General features: G+C 38.6%; 1 protein-coding gene across 9 annotated transcripts in view; it reads right to left on the bottom strand.

Moving 5' to 3' along the window:
• The window catches only part of MAGI2 (membrane associated guanylate kinase, WW and PDZ domain containing 2), a 1,265,804-nt gene that overhangs the window by 604,634 nt on the left and 647,900 nt on the right, over positions 1 to 13,270 (bottom strand). The window contains exon 1 of one of the 9 annotated variants that reach the window (XM_087861145.1): positions 4,717 to 5,438. The exons of the other annotated variants lie outside the window; for them this stretch is intronic. The gene's annotated coding sequence lies outside the window, so the exon portion shown is untranslated. Of the gene's footprint in view, positions 1 to 4,716; positions 5,439 to 13,270 lie in introns of those variants that run through there. 9 annotated transcript variants of the gene reach the window in all.

Here is a 13,270-nt window from a genome sequence, read left to right as displayed (position 1 = left end):
CTGCCTGGTACAGAGTCTGGGGACCTAGAGGTGTTAGGGGGCGGGACTGGTCTATGACATCAGGACACAGACATCAAAGAGAGAACCAAAATCTGAGTCCTGGTCGTGGGCAAGCCTGAGAACCATAGGAAACTTCAAAGAAGGGGCAAAAGTAAAAGTCATATACAAGTTCAGGTATTACAAAACTGGAACTGGTCTAATAGAGCCCAAGGAGGCAGTATTGACAATGTTGTTGCTCATGATACCACTCATGAATGAAAAAGCTTTCTCACCCTTCAGCCAAACAACATTTTGCCTAGTTTCCGCCTAAAGTGATGTTTCCAATTGTTTCAAGAGTTACTATATGTGTTATTCTGTTGTAGGGGGAAACCGTACTCTTTTGTAAGATGATGAGGTTTGCCCAATATAGCCTTGGTTTATTCCTGTTGTCCTTGAGTCGTTATAAATATAACTCCTTCCCCAAATCCTGTGGTTTGGATAAATTACATGGTCGACAAATTCAATTCATGTGACATCAATTCTATATTGCCTTGCCCTTTTATCAATTTCTTCATATGTCTTCATCCAATAATGGCCATGTAAATCATTAACTCCATGAAGAGAAAGACGAGCAACGTGATTAGGTTAAGTAGTTAGGGCTGCATTCATTTAAGATTTTAACTTCTCTTATATAGAGAACATTACATATATAGTGTTAAGTTAACTTATATCTTTCTCAGTACCTAGATCACAATCGCATGTAGAGGATGCTTGAATTTTTTTCTCCTGATTGCTTGAGTGATCAGATGCCAAAGTCCTCATTAATATAAAGTCCTACCCCATCATGGGGCAGTTCCAATAATCAAAGCATTTACATGGACTCACTGCAAGGATTTTAACCATGTTGCCAAGAGTAACTATCAAAATAAGAAATAAATGACCAGAGCATGAGTTATTCCATCATATTTTTGTAATCTATCATTCTAAAACACAGAAAAATATTCCAAGAAACGAAAAGAGGGGGGCTTTGTGCCACTTTTAAAAAGACCCCCTTCTCCCCATCAAAATAAATACTCTAACTTCTCTGATCTAATGATATAACACTTAAATTTTCAAGATGAAGCAAATTATTCAAAATACCTCTTCATTCATGTATTCTTGCCTATTAAACAAAGGCATGGTGAGACTAATGATGAAGAGTTAAATGCCACGACACTGCCTTTTCCCTATCCTCATCCATGAAATTCCATGAAATTCTACTCCTTCCCTCTTGACTGTTTTCTCCTTTTCTTCAACCCTTCCTCCTTGTTGGTACAGTCAGGTACTCTACTTCTGTATTCTTTTCTTTTTTTTTTTAAGATTTTATTTATTTATGTGACAGAGAGACAGCCAGCGAGAGAGGGAACACAGCAGGCGAGTGAGAGAGGAAGAAGCAGGCTCCCAGCGGAGGAGCCCGATGTGGGACTCGATCCCGGAACGCCGGGATCACGCCCTGAGCCGAAGGCAGACGCTTTAACGACTGCACTACCCAGGCACCCCTACTTCTGTATTCTTATAGCACCTTTTACATATCAATACTATAGCGGTTACCATATCGTACTATAACTGTTTTGTTTTGTTTTTAAAGATTTTATTTATTGCCAGAGAGAGAGAGAGAGCGTGCACAGCAGAGAGAGAAGCAGGCTCCCTGCTGAGCAAGGAGCCTGACATGGGACTCAATCCCAGGACTCTGGGATCATGACCTGAGATGAAGGCAGGCGCTTAACTGACTGAGCCACCCAGGTGTCCCTCATTCCATAATTGTTTACATGCCTATCTGCCCCATTAAGTCAATCTCCTAGAAGTCAGGAACCAAATCTTTTACCAATTCCCAGCATCTAATGCCTGGAACACACTGTGCTTTTAGTGAATATTTGCTGGATAAATGAAATCAGTGATTCAGACATTTAAAAAGGTGATATTTGAATATTAAATATTTCGTATATTTAAAAGAAGTTACAATCTTAAATGAGCACAGCACTAACTTAATAGTAACTTACGATCTATTTACAAAGTTTGTCTTAAAGAGGGATCCTTGTCAAAAACACAAATGTTCATAATCACAAAGTCTTTATGATGAAGGGAAGGACAAATGAGTTCCAAAGAGAAGATCCTATTTTTCAATTTACACTTAGGAAAGACAGGTGGGAAGAATCACATGCAACAATCTGAAGCAAATACATTAAAACCTAAGAAGCAATACCAGCGAAGAGAAACTGTCCTCCGAGATAAGACACCCTCATTTTAATAAAACCATAAGGAAGTTGGGCCCTGGATTAATGTGTCAGTTCTCTGTATGTTGCCAACTGCAGCAACAATCAACCAAGCTACAACTTAACGAAGTCAGCATGGTCAGTCTGGTTAAGCAACCACTGAGAAAAGCAGTCAAACTGGGGATTAGACATTTAAGAAAACCAGATCAAAAGCAAATAGTTCGACTGAGATTTTCTTTCAGCCACCTTTTTATTTCACACAGAGACATAAAACAAAAACAACTGGAAATGTGTATTTGGTTGCTTTTTCCAGCCATCTTCTCTGGATGACTGTGCCATACCACCTGAAAAATAATGATGTGCTCATAGTTCCCCAGGGTCTTTCAACTCACAGAAATAGCCTAGGAACCATTAACATGGATTGATGTTTATGTACATAATCTTCTATGTATACATTATCTACAGCAATATTATTTGGGTCTATACAACAGGTACTGAAATGGAGTATAATGAGTTATCATTATATTCTTTCCCACTAACTGAACGCTAGGATACTTTAGGGGGAGCATGTAACATATGTGGTCACCCCAAAGAGCAAAGTGGGCTCTCTTACGTCCTAGGCTTGTAAAGACTTGGAAGGCGGGAGTGATGAAAGGACAGCGAGAGAGAATGTTTTTTCCAAAATGCTAGCTAGCCCCTTAGTGTTCATATATCAATACTCTAAGGGGCCATTTGAGACCACCTTCTTATCTACTTTCTGCTTCTAGACAGGATTATACATACACAACGTTTCCAATATGAGGGGTAATCCTGCTCTTAATATCTTCCAGAGGAGATTTAAACGCTTTCATTTGTAACCTACGCCTGAATTTTGACAACATTCATAATCAAGTCATTCTTTGTAGAGCTGACCTAAATCCCTCTTAACCCAGCAGGAATTCATTTCCTCTGTGTGCTCCTTAGAAGAGGAAGCTTATCACCTTCTTCCACATAGTCTTTCAAACACTTGGCTAAATAAGCCTCGGGTCTAGAGAAGGCCTGAGAGGGGTGGGATAAGCATTAAGCTCAATGGATCTTGATGCAGGCCTACGCTTGGAGGGTGGTCCTCAAAGTGACTTTTAATCCACAGGGCCCTCACACTGACAAGCCACGGCTGAGGGAGCAGAACTTGATGGGATTATCTCATTGGGGGTGCCACTGGCATCCTAGACAGGAAAATTCTTTGTTGGTGGGATTATCCTGCTCATTGCAGGGCATTTAAAATACCTGTCCCCCGACCCCCAGTCAATCCCCACTAAATGCCAGTAATATACAGCCCCAAACACTCTGGCAACCAGATTCTCCATCTCCACACCTCCAGGTGCCCCATAGTGGGGAGACACTGTACCTTTTGAAACCTGCTGGTCAATAACCCCTAGATTCAAACTCATCAATCAGGCCAGAATCAAACAGTTACTAGATGCACAAAAGAAAAGTCAGTATTCTCCCCTGGTACAATTCAGGGAGTCTTAAACTTCTTTTTCTCCGTATTCTACAACTGTTGCAAGTTATAAAGGATAAAATTAATAATAACAGTACCTGTCACTTACTAATTATCATCCATCAGATTCTGTTTGCTATTTTGCATGTGTTACATTATTTAATACTTAACAAAACCATATTTAGGTAAAAATCAATATCCTCATTTTAAATATAAAGAAAATGAAGATCAAAGAGATCGATATACCTCTTCAAAATCATCCCGATAAGAACTGATAAAACCAAGCCAATACCCTGATAACTCTAAAACCCTTGCTGTTTTCAGAATACTGGTCTGCCATATAGATTAACATATACTTATATATCTGGGTCCCATACACAGGAGGGAGATGCAGGACAAAGACAACTGTACACATGTGACAAGGGATCTCGCAAACTTAAATAAGGTCACTCAGACTTGATAGAGTAAGGAAAGAAGATAGCCAGGACAGCACCCTAGAAAAATAGCAGAGAGTAGAGTCAGGGGAAGAAGAGGAGGAATTTTCATAAGCATATTTGTTATAAAAACTTGAGGTACTAAGAAACTTCAGAATCACTATCTTCATAGGATAGCCTATTAACACTAACATCTTACCTCAGTGCTAAAGAAGTTTAAAGAGATAGTCTATAAGGCAAAGGCAAAAATGTAAGGATCAAGTAAATTTAAAACAACAACAACAAAAACCCCTGTAGGAGACCTTCCAAGATGGCGGAGAAGTAGGGAATCCTAGTTTCATCTGATAATTATCAAATCATTCTGAAAACTTACAAAATTAACCGGAGATCTGAGAGAAGTGCTACAATTCTACAAATAGAAAAGCGACCACTTTTTGCAAAGTAGGAGGTGCAGAGACATGAATCCAAGGCGATATATCCAAAGATAAACCGCGGAGGGAGAGAGCCTCTGAAAGCCAACTACGGGAAAGAGTTAGCAGCGAGCACAAAATCGTAACTTTTAGAAGCTTACCTGAAAGGCGCTCAGGAAGCGAAGCAGGGCGGAATCACAGGTGGGACACCGTGGTCTCAGGATCCACGGGGTCACAAAAACAATGGGGGTGCCCAAGTGTGGCTGAGTTCCCAGGTATTGGAGTGGGGAAGCCGGCTGCAAACGGTGCGACGAGGCCCTGGCGTTCTGCTCGGTGTTGCTGTAAACCCTGAACTGCTGCACTGTCAAGTGAATGCTCTCGAAGCAGGGGCCCAGCAAGAGGCAGAACGGAGGGGAAACCCCCTTACCTCGCCCAGGAGGAGGGGGGTAGGTTTACACCTCAGGAGTCCGTGAAGTTTGGAGACTCGAAGTGGGGTCCCGTGTCTGAGACAAAAATGCTCAAGCAAGGGTGGGTGAACACAAGTTCGGAGGGAAACCAGGGAGACAAGAGTGATTGACCGCTTTCCTGTGAGGGCTCACCAAAGAGTATCAGATGCGAACTCTCAGCTCCAGAGCTAGAGAACGGCGCCGCCATTTTCAGTGCCCCACGCCCAGCTCCCGAGCCGCTTGAGCTGCTTACATGGAACCCAGCCCCCTGGCAAGGGCGTGCAATTACTCCAGGGCAAAGACACCTGAGAATCAGCGCCACCGGCCCCTCCCCCAGAAGACCAGCAGGAACTAATACCAAGTTTACTGATCATGCACAGCTGTAAAACTCCAGCTCTTGGGGGAAAGAAGTATATAGCATTCGTGATTTAATATTACTATTCTTTAGTCCTTCCGTTTTATATTTTCTTATCCTTTACAAATATCTTATCAATTATTGTTTTTAAGTGTTTTTTTAAATTTGATTTTTACATCTATAGTTTATATATATATATATTTTTTCATTTTTGGCTTCCTTTCATTGTATTCAAATACTTTTTGTGTGTATATATATATATACATATATATATACATGTGTATATATATACACACACATATATATGTATATATATAGATAGATAATGAAAACCATATGTATATATATATATGGTTTTCATTCTTCCTTATTTTGGTATCTACTTTCTTCTAACAAACAGAAAAATACACCAAGGATCTAGTTTATTGTTCTGTTCTTCTACTTCTTGTTTCATTTTATTCCAATTTTATTTCCTTTTCTTTTCTTTTTGGTTTCTTTTCTGATTAGTGTAGTGTACATTTTTCTGGTATAGTTATCATTTGTTAGTCCTTCAGTTTATATTTTATTATCCTTTTCAACTATTATCAATTTTATGGTATATATATTTTCACTTTTGGCTTCCTTTCATTGTGTTCAACTACATGTTTCTGTGTGTGTGTGTGTGTGTGTGTGTATGTGTATTTTTTTTGCCTATTTTGGGATCTAGATTCTTCTAACAAACAGACCAAGATACACTGAGGATCCAGTTTATTGTTCTGTTCTACTTCTTGTTTGATTTTATTCTCATTTTTTTTTCCTTTTTTCTTTTTCATTTCTCTTCTGATTTCTGTAGTGTATACTTTTCTGGAGTTGTTGTTGCTATATTTGTAACTTCCCTCCCTCTCATCTATTCTTTTCTGGACGTAATGACAAGACAGAGGAATTCACCCCAAAAAAAAAAAAGAACGAGAAGCAGAACTCACAACCAGAGATCTAATAAATATGGATATAAGTAAGCTGTTGGAACTAGATTTTAAAAGAATGATTATAAAGAAACTAGCTGGGCTTGAAAAAAACATAGAAGACACTAGAGAATCACTTACCAGAGAAATAAAGAACTAAAATCTAATCAGGTCAAAATCAAAGGGCTATTTCTAAGAAGCAATAAAAAATGGAGGATCTAACTGCTAAAATAAATGAAAAAGAAGAGATTCAGTGATGTAGAAGACAAAATGATGGAAAATAAGGAAGCTGAGAAAAAGAGAGATAAACGACTACTGCATCATGAGAGGAGGACTTGAGAGATCAGCAATACCATAAAGCAAAACAATATTAGAATAATTGGGGTCACAGAAGAGGAAAGAGAGTGAGACAGGAAGAGGCAGGATTATTTGAACAAATTATAGCTGAGAACTTTCTTAATCTGGGGAAGGAAACAGGCATTCAAGTCCAGGAGGCATAGAGAAACCCCTTCAAAATCAATAAAAATAGGTCAACAGCTACACGTATAATAGTAAGGCTTACAAATTTCAGAGATAAAGAAAAAAATCTGGAAAACAGCTCAGGACAGGAGGTCCATAACCTACAAGGGTAGAAATGTAAGGCTGGCAGCAGACCTGTCCACCGAGACCTGGCAGGCCAGAAAGGACTGTCATGATGTATTCAAGGTGCTAAACAAGAAAAAAAAAAAATGCAACTAAGAATACTTTATCCAGCAAGGTTGTCATTCAGAATAGAAGGAGGGATAAAGAGCTTCCAGAACAAACAGAAACTAAAAGAATTTGTGATCACTAAGCCAGCCTTGCAAGAAATATTAAAGGGGATCCTTTAAGCAAAGAAGAGCCCTAAAGTAATAGAGACTAGAAAGGAACAGGGACAATATACAGAAACAGTGCCTTTACAGGTAATATAGTGGCATTAAATTCATATTTTTCAATAATTACTCTGAATGTACAGGGGCTAAATGCTCCAATCAAAAGACACAGGGCATCAGGTTGAATAAAAAAACAAAACCAATTGAGATGCTGTCTACAAGAACTTCATTTAAATCCAAAGGCACTTCCATATCGAAAGTGATGGGGTGGAATACCATCTATCATGCTAATGGATATCAAAAGAAAGTTGGGGTAGCAATCTTTACATCAGACTAATTAGGTTTTAAACCAAAGACTGTAATAAGAGATGAAGAGGGACACTATATCATAATAAAAGTGGCTATCCAACAAGAAGATCGAAAAATTGTAAATATGTATGCCCCTAACATGGGAATAGCCAATTATATAAACCAATTAATAACAAACTAAAGAAACACTTTGATAATAATAAAATAATAGTATGGGACTTTAACACTCCACTCACTACAATGCATGGCTCATCTAAGGAGATCAGTAATGAGACAAGGGCTTTAGGGGCACCTGAGTGGCTCAGTCAGTTGAGCATCTGCCTTCTGCTCAGGTCATGATCCAGGGTGCTGGGATTGAGCCCCACGTTGGGCTGTCTGCTCAGCAGGGAGCCTGCTTCTTCCTCTCCCTCTGCCTGCTGCTCCCCCTGCTTGTGCTCTCTGTCTATCAAATAATAAAATCTTAAAAAAAAAAAAAAAAAAAAAGGAAACAAGGACTTCAAATGACACACTGGACCAAATGGATTTCACAGATATAGTCAGAGTATTTTATGCTAAAGCAACAGAATACACATTCTTCTCAAGTACACATGGAACATTCTCCAGAATAGATCACATACTGAGTCACAAATCAGGTCTCAACCAGTACCAAAAATTGGGATTATTCCCTGCATAGTCTCAGACCACAATGCTTTAAAACTTGAACTCAATCACAAGATAAAATGTGGAAGGAACAAAAATACGTTGAGGTTAAAGAACATCCTACTAGGGACGCCTGGGTAGTGCAGTCGTTAGGCGTCTGCCTTTGGCTCAGGGCGTGATCCTGGTGTTCCGGGATCGAGTCCCACACCAGGCTCCTCCGCTGGGAGCCTGCTTCTTCCTCTCCCACTCCCCCTGCTTGTGTTCCCTCTCTCGCTGGCTGTCTATCTCTGTCAAATAAATAAATAAAAATTCTTTAAAAAAAAAGAAAAAGAACATCCTACTAAAGAATGAATGGGTCAACCAGGAAATTAAAGAAGAATTAAAAAAGAATACATGGAGGGGTGCCTGGGTGGCACAGCGGTTAAGCGTCTGCCTTCGGCTCAGGGTGTGATCCCGGCATTATGGGATCGAGCCCCACATCAGGCTCCTCCGCTATGAGCCTGCTTCTTCCTTTCCCACTCCCCCTGCTTGTGTTCCTCTCTCACTGGCTGTCTCTGTCAAATAAATAAATAAAATCTTTAAAAAAAAAAAGAATTTAAAAAAAAAGAATACACGGAAACAAATGAAAATGAAAACACAACTGTTCAAAACCTTTGGGATGCAGCAGAGGCGGTCCTAAGAGGAAACTATATAGCAATACAAGCCTTTCTCAAGAAAGGTCTCAAATATACAACCTAACCTTACACCTAAAGGAGCTGGAGAAAGAACAGCAAATAAAGCCTAAATCCAGCAGAAGAGAATTCATACAGATTAGAGCAGAAATCAATGAAATAGAAACCAAAAGAACAGTAGAACAGATCAACGAAATTAGGAGCTGGTTCTTTGACAGAATTAATAAGATTGATAAAGCCCTGGCCAGACTTATCAAAAAGAAAAGAGAAAGGACCCAAATAAATAAAATCATGAATGAAAGAGGAGAGATCACAACCAACACTAAAGAAATACAATTACAAGAACATACTATGAGCAACTATATGCCAACAAAGTAGGCATTCTGGAAGAAATGCCTGCATTCCTAGAAACAAACTTCCAGACTCTTTCTGAGCATTACCTTGATCCCAAAACCAGACAAAGACCACACCAAAAAGGAGAATGACAGACCAATATCCCTGATGAACATGGATGCCAAAATTCTCACCAAGATATTAGCCAATAGGATCCAACAGTACATTAAAAGGATTATCCACCAGGACCAAGTGGGATTTATTCCTGGGCCACAAGGGTGGGTCAAGATCCACAAATCATCAAAGTGATACTCTACATTAGTAAAAGAAAGGACAAGAACCATATGATCTTGTCGATTTATGCAGAAGAAGCATTCGACAAAGTACATCATCTTTTCTTGATTAAAACTCTTCATAGTGTAGGGATAGAGGGAACATATGTGAATATCATAAAAGCCATTTACAAAAAGCCCACAGCATCTATCATTCTCAATGGGGAAAAACAGACTTTTTTCCCTAAGACCAGGAACATGGCAGGGATGTCCACTATCATCACTGTTGTTCAACATAGTACTAGAAGTCCTAGCCTCAGCAATCAGACAACAAAGAGAACAGGCATCTGAATTGGCAAAGAAGAAGTCAAACTCTCACTCCTTGCCGATGACATGATACTGTATGTGGAAAACCCAAAAGACTCCACTCCAAAATTGCTAGAACTCATACAGGAATTCGGCAAACTCGCAGGGTAGAAAATCAATGCACAGAAATCAGTTGCATTTCTATACACCAACAATGAGACAGAAGAAAGAGAATTTAAGGAGTCGATCCCATTACAATTGCACCAAAAACAATAAGATACCTAGGAATAAACCTAATCAAAGAGGCAAAGAATCTGTACTCAAAAAACCGTAGAACACTCATAAACAAAACTGAGGAAGACACCAAGAAATGGAAAAATGTTCCATGTTAATGGATTGGAAGAACAAATATTTTTAAAACGTCTATACTACCAAGAGCAATCTACACATTCAATGTAATCCCTATCAAAATACCATCGACTTTTTTCACACAGCTGGAACAAATAATCCTAAAATTTGTATGGAACTAGAAAAGATCCCAAATAGCCAAAGGAATGTTGAAAGAGAAAACTAAAGCTGGTAGCATCATAATTCCAGACTTCAAGCTCTATTATAAAGCTGCAGTCATCAACACAGTATGGTACTGGCACAAAAACAGACACATATACCAATGGAACAGAATAGAGAACCCAGAAATACACCCTCAGCTTTATGGTCGACTAATCTTTGACAAAGCAGGAAAGACTATCCAATGGAAAAAAGAAGTCTCTTCAACAAATGGTGTTGGGAAAATTGGATAGTCACATGCAGAAGAATGAAACGGGACCATTTCCTTACACCACATACAAAAATATACTCAAAATGGATGAAAGACCTAAATGTGAGACAGGGATCCATCAAAATCTTAGAGGAGAACAAAGGCAGCAACCTCTTTGACCTTGGCCGCAGCAACTTCTTGCTAGATACCTCTCCAAAGGAAAGGGGAAAAAAAAGCAAAAATGAACTATGGGACTTCATCAAGATAAAAAGCTTTCACACCACAAAGGAAACAGTTGAGAAAACCAAAAGACAACCTACAGAATGGGAGAAGATATTTGCAAATGTGTTAGAGATAAAAAGGCTAGTATCCAAGATCTATAAAGAACTTCTCAAACTCAACACCCAAAGAACAAATAATCCAGTCAAGAAATGGGCAGAACACATGAACAGACATTTCACCAAAGAAGACATACAAATAGCCAGCAGACACATGAAAAAGTGCTCAACATCACTCAGATCAGGGAAATACAGATCAAAACCACAATGAGATACCACCTCACACAATCAGAATGGCTTAAATTAAGTACTCCAGAAATGCAGATGTTGGCGAGAATGTGGAGAAAGGGGGATCTCTCTTACACTTCTGGTGGGAATGCAAGCTGATACAGCTCTGGAAAACGGTATGGAGGTTCCTCAAAAGGTGAAAATAGAGCTACCCTAGGACCCAGCAATTGCAGTACTAGGTATTTACCCAAACGATAAAAACTTAGTGATCTGAAGGGCATCTGCACCCCAATGTTTATAGCCGCAATGTCCACAATAGCCCAACTATGGGAAGAGCCCAGATGTCCATCAATAGATGAAGGGATAAAGAAGATGTGGAATATATATATATATATATATATATATATATATATATATATATAATGGAATACTACTCAGCCATCGAAAAATGAAATCTTACCGTTTGCAATGACATTGATGGAACTAGAGGGTACCATGCTAAGTTAAATAAGTCAATCAGAGAAAGACAATTATCATATGATTTCACTCTTAGGTGGAATTTAAGAAACAATAGAGTACATAGGGGAAGGGAGGGAAAAATAAGATGAAATCAGGGAGACAAACCATAAGAGACTCTCTGAGGGTTGCTGGAGGGGAGGGGGTGATGGGGTTGGGTAACTGGGTGATGGACATTAAGGAGGGCACGTGATGTAATGAGCACTGGGTATTATATAAGACTGATGAAACATTTAATTTTACCTCTGAAACTAATAATACATTATATGTTAATTAATTGAATTTAAATAAAGCTAAATTTTAAAAAAATCCCTCTAATCACAATGATTTCTTCTACTTTGACTCAAGTTACAGCTTTTGATTAACTAAAATGTAGGTAAGACTTCCATACATCGTAAATGCTAGTAAGTCTCTACTTCTATCTCCCAATAAATAAATATTTTGTTTTAGAAAATCCAATTTTGTAGTCAAAATATACATGAAACTGCTCGATGTTTTAGATAGGTAAACAAGAAATGTTTAACTTCTTTGCTTAGGAAGACCTTATGTTTTTTAATTTACTTCACTGATGAACTCTTAAAAGGGGTTTCTGCTTTTCTACATAAAAATAAAACAGAAGGAGAAAGGTAAAAACAAATCCAGATTTTTGAATTTTAAAACTCTTTTGTTTTATTGTTTGGTTACTACTCGTTTCAACCATCTTAATTCCTTTCTGGCTGGAAATTATAAGAAAATAATAAGTAAGAAAGTAATAAGTAAATTAAGGAAGAAAAATAATAAGTAAATTACGAGGATATTGGTAAAACTTGAGAGACTTACCTCGAGATAAAATTAGGAGTGAATATGTTGAAGAATATATGGACAAGAAGGACTGATCAATTTGGCTAGGCAAGGATTCATGAAAAAAAGCCACAGTAATAAAGTTGGTTTTGGAGGACTTAAAATTTGAATCTTCAACCCATAAAGGAAGGCCATTGAACCTGTGTGAGCACAGCAATGACTCTTGATAGTCTGGTCCATAGTAAAGGCTACACCAGTCAGGAGGACCTATTAATCAGAGGCTACTATAATAGTGCTCCATACTGCAAGAGGGCACTAGGTTGGGATGAGACAATAAAACAGAGGAGGAGCAGAGGATTTGCATAAGAATCAGGATAGCCAGTGCCAGGGAGGGCAAAGAGGGACTTTGGAGAAAGGTCCCAAGGGTAGAGTATGAACAAATAAGAAATGGCAGAAGAAAAGTCACTGGATTATTGATTAAAGAGGCCAGTGACAAGCTTGAGAAATTACGTAAAGACTTTTGGGAAATGGAGTTAGAAAAGTGGTACAACTTTAGATCATTGTCCAGGCACGTTGGTTCCCTAATGCTCTTTTAATGAACCTAGCATTGATTCCATGTGCTCAAATCTGCAAGCATGGACTATTTACAAATAATAAAGTGATTCTTCATGTCCTCATCTTTTCCTTGTCCTACATTCCAAGTACTACGGTTATTCTCAACTCTTTGGCTATTGGAAATCTATATCCCATCCCTAATCACAAGACCACTCATTTTTAAATATGAGCCTATGGCTCTACACACAGTGTCCTTGCTGGGCTGTTACTGAATACTAATATTTCATTCTCTTTGAAGAAAAATAGTACACTGTAACCTCATGTTTAAAATACTGGTTACTTGCCTGGGCTCTTGTTTTGAGAAAAAAATATTTAAGGACTTTAAGAGTTAAACTTAATAATAAGTTTAAATGCTTAAAAAGAATGACAGGGCTTTTCCTAAGGATATAATAGAAGGGACAGAGTTCAGAGCTCTGAA

This window comes from Ursus americanus, chromosome 3 (assembly GCF_024610735.1).
Source record: "Ursus americanus isolate L20-20 chromosome 3, mUrsAme1.1.p, whole genome shotgun sequence".
Classification (NCBI taxonomy): Eukaryota; Metazoa; Chordata; class Mammalia; order Carnivora; family Ursidae; genus Ursus; species Ursus americanus.
The sequence above is the reverse complement of the archived record's forward strand: the minus strand, read 5'-3'. Positions and strand labels throughout refer to the sequence as shown.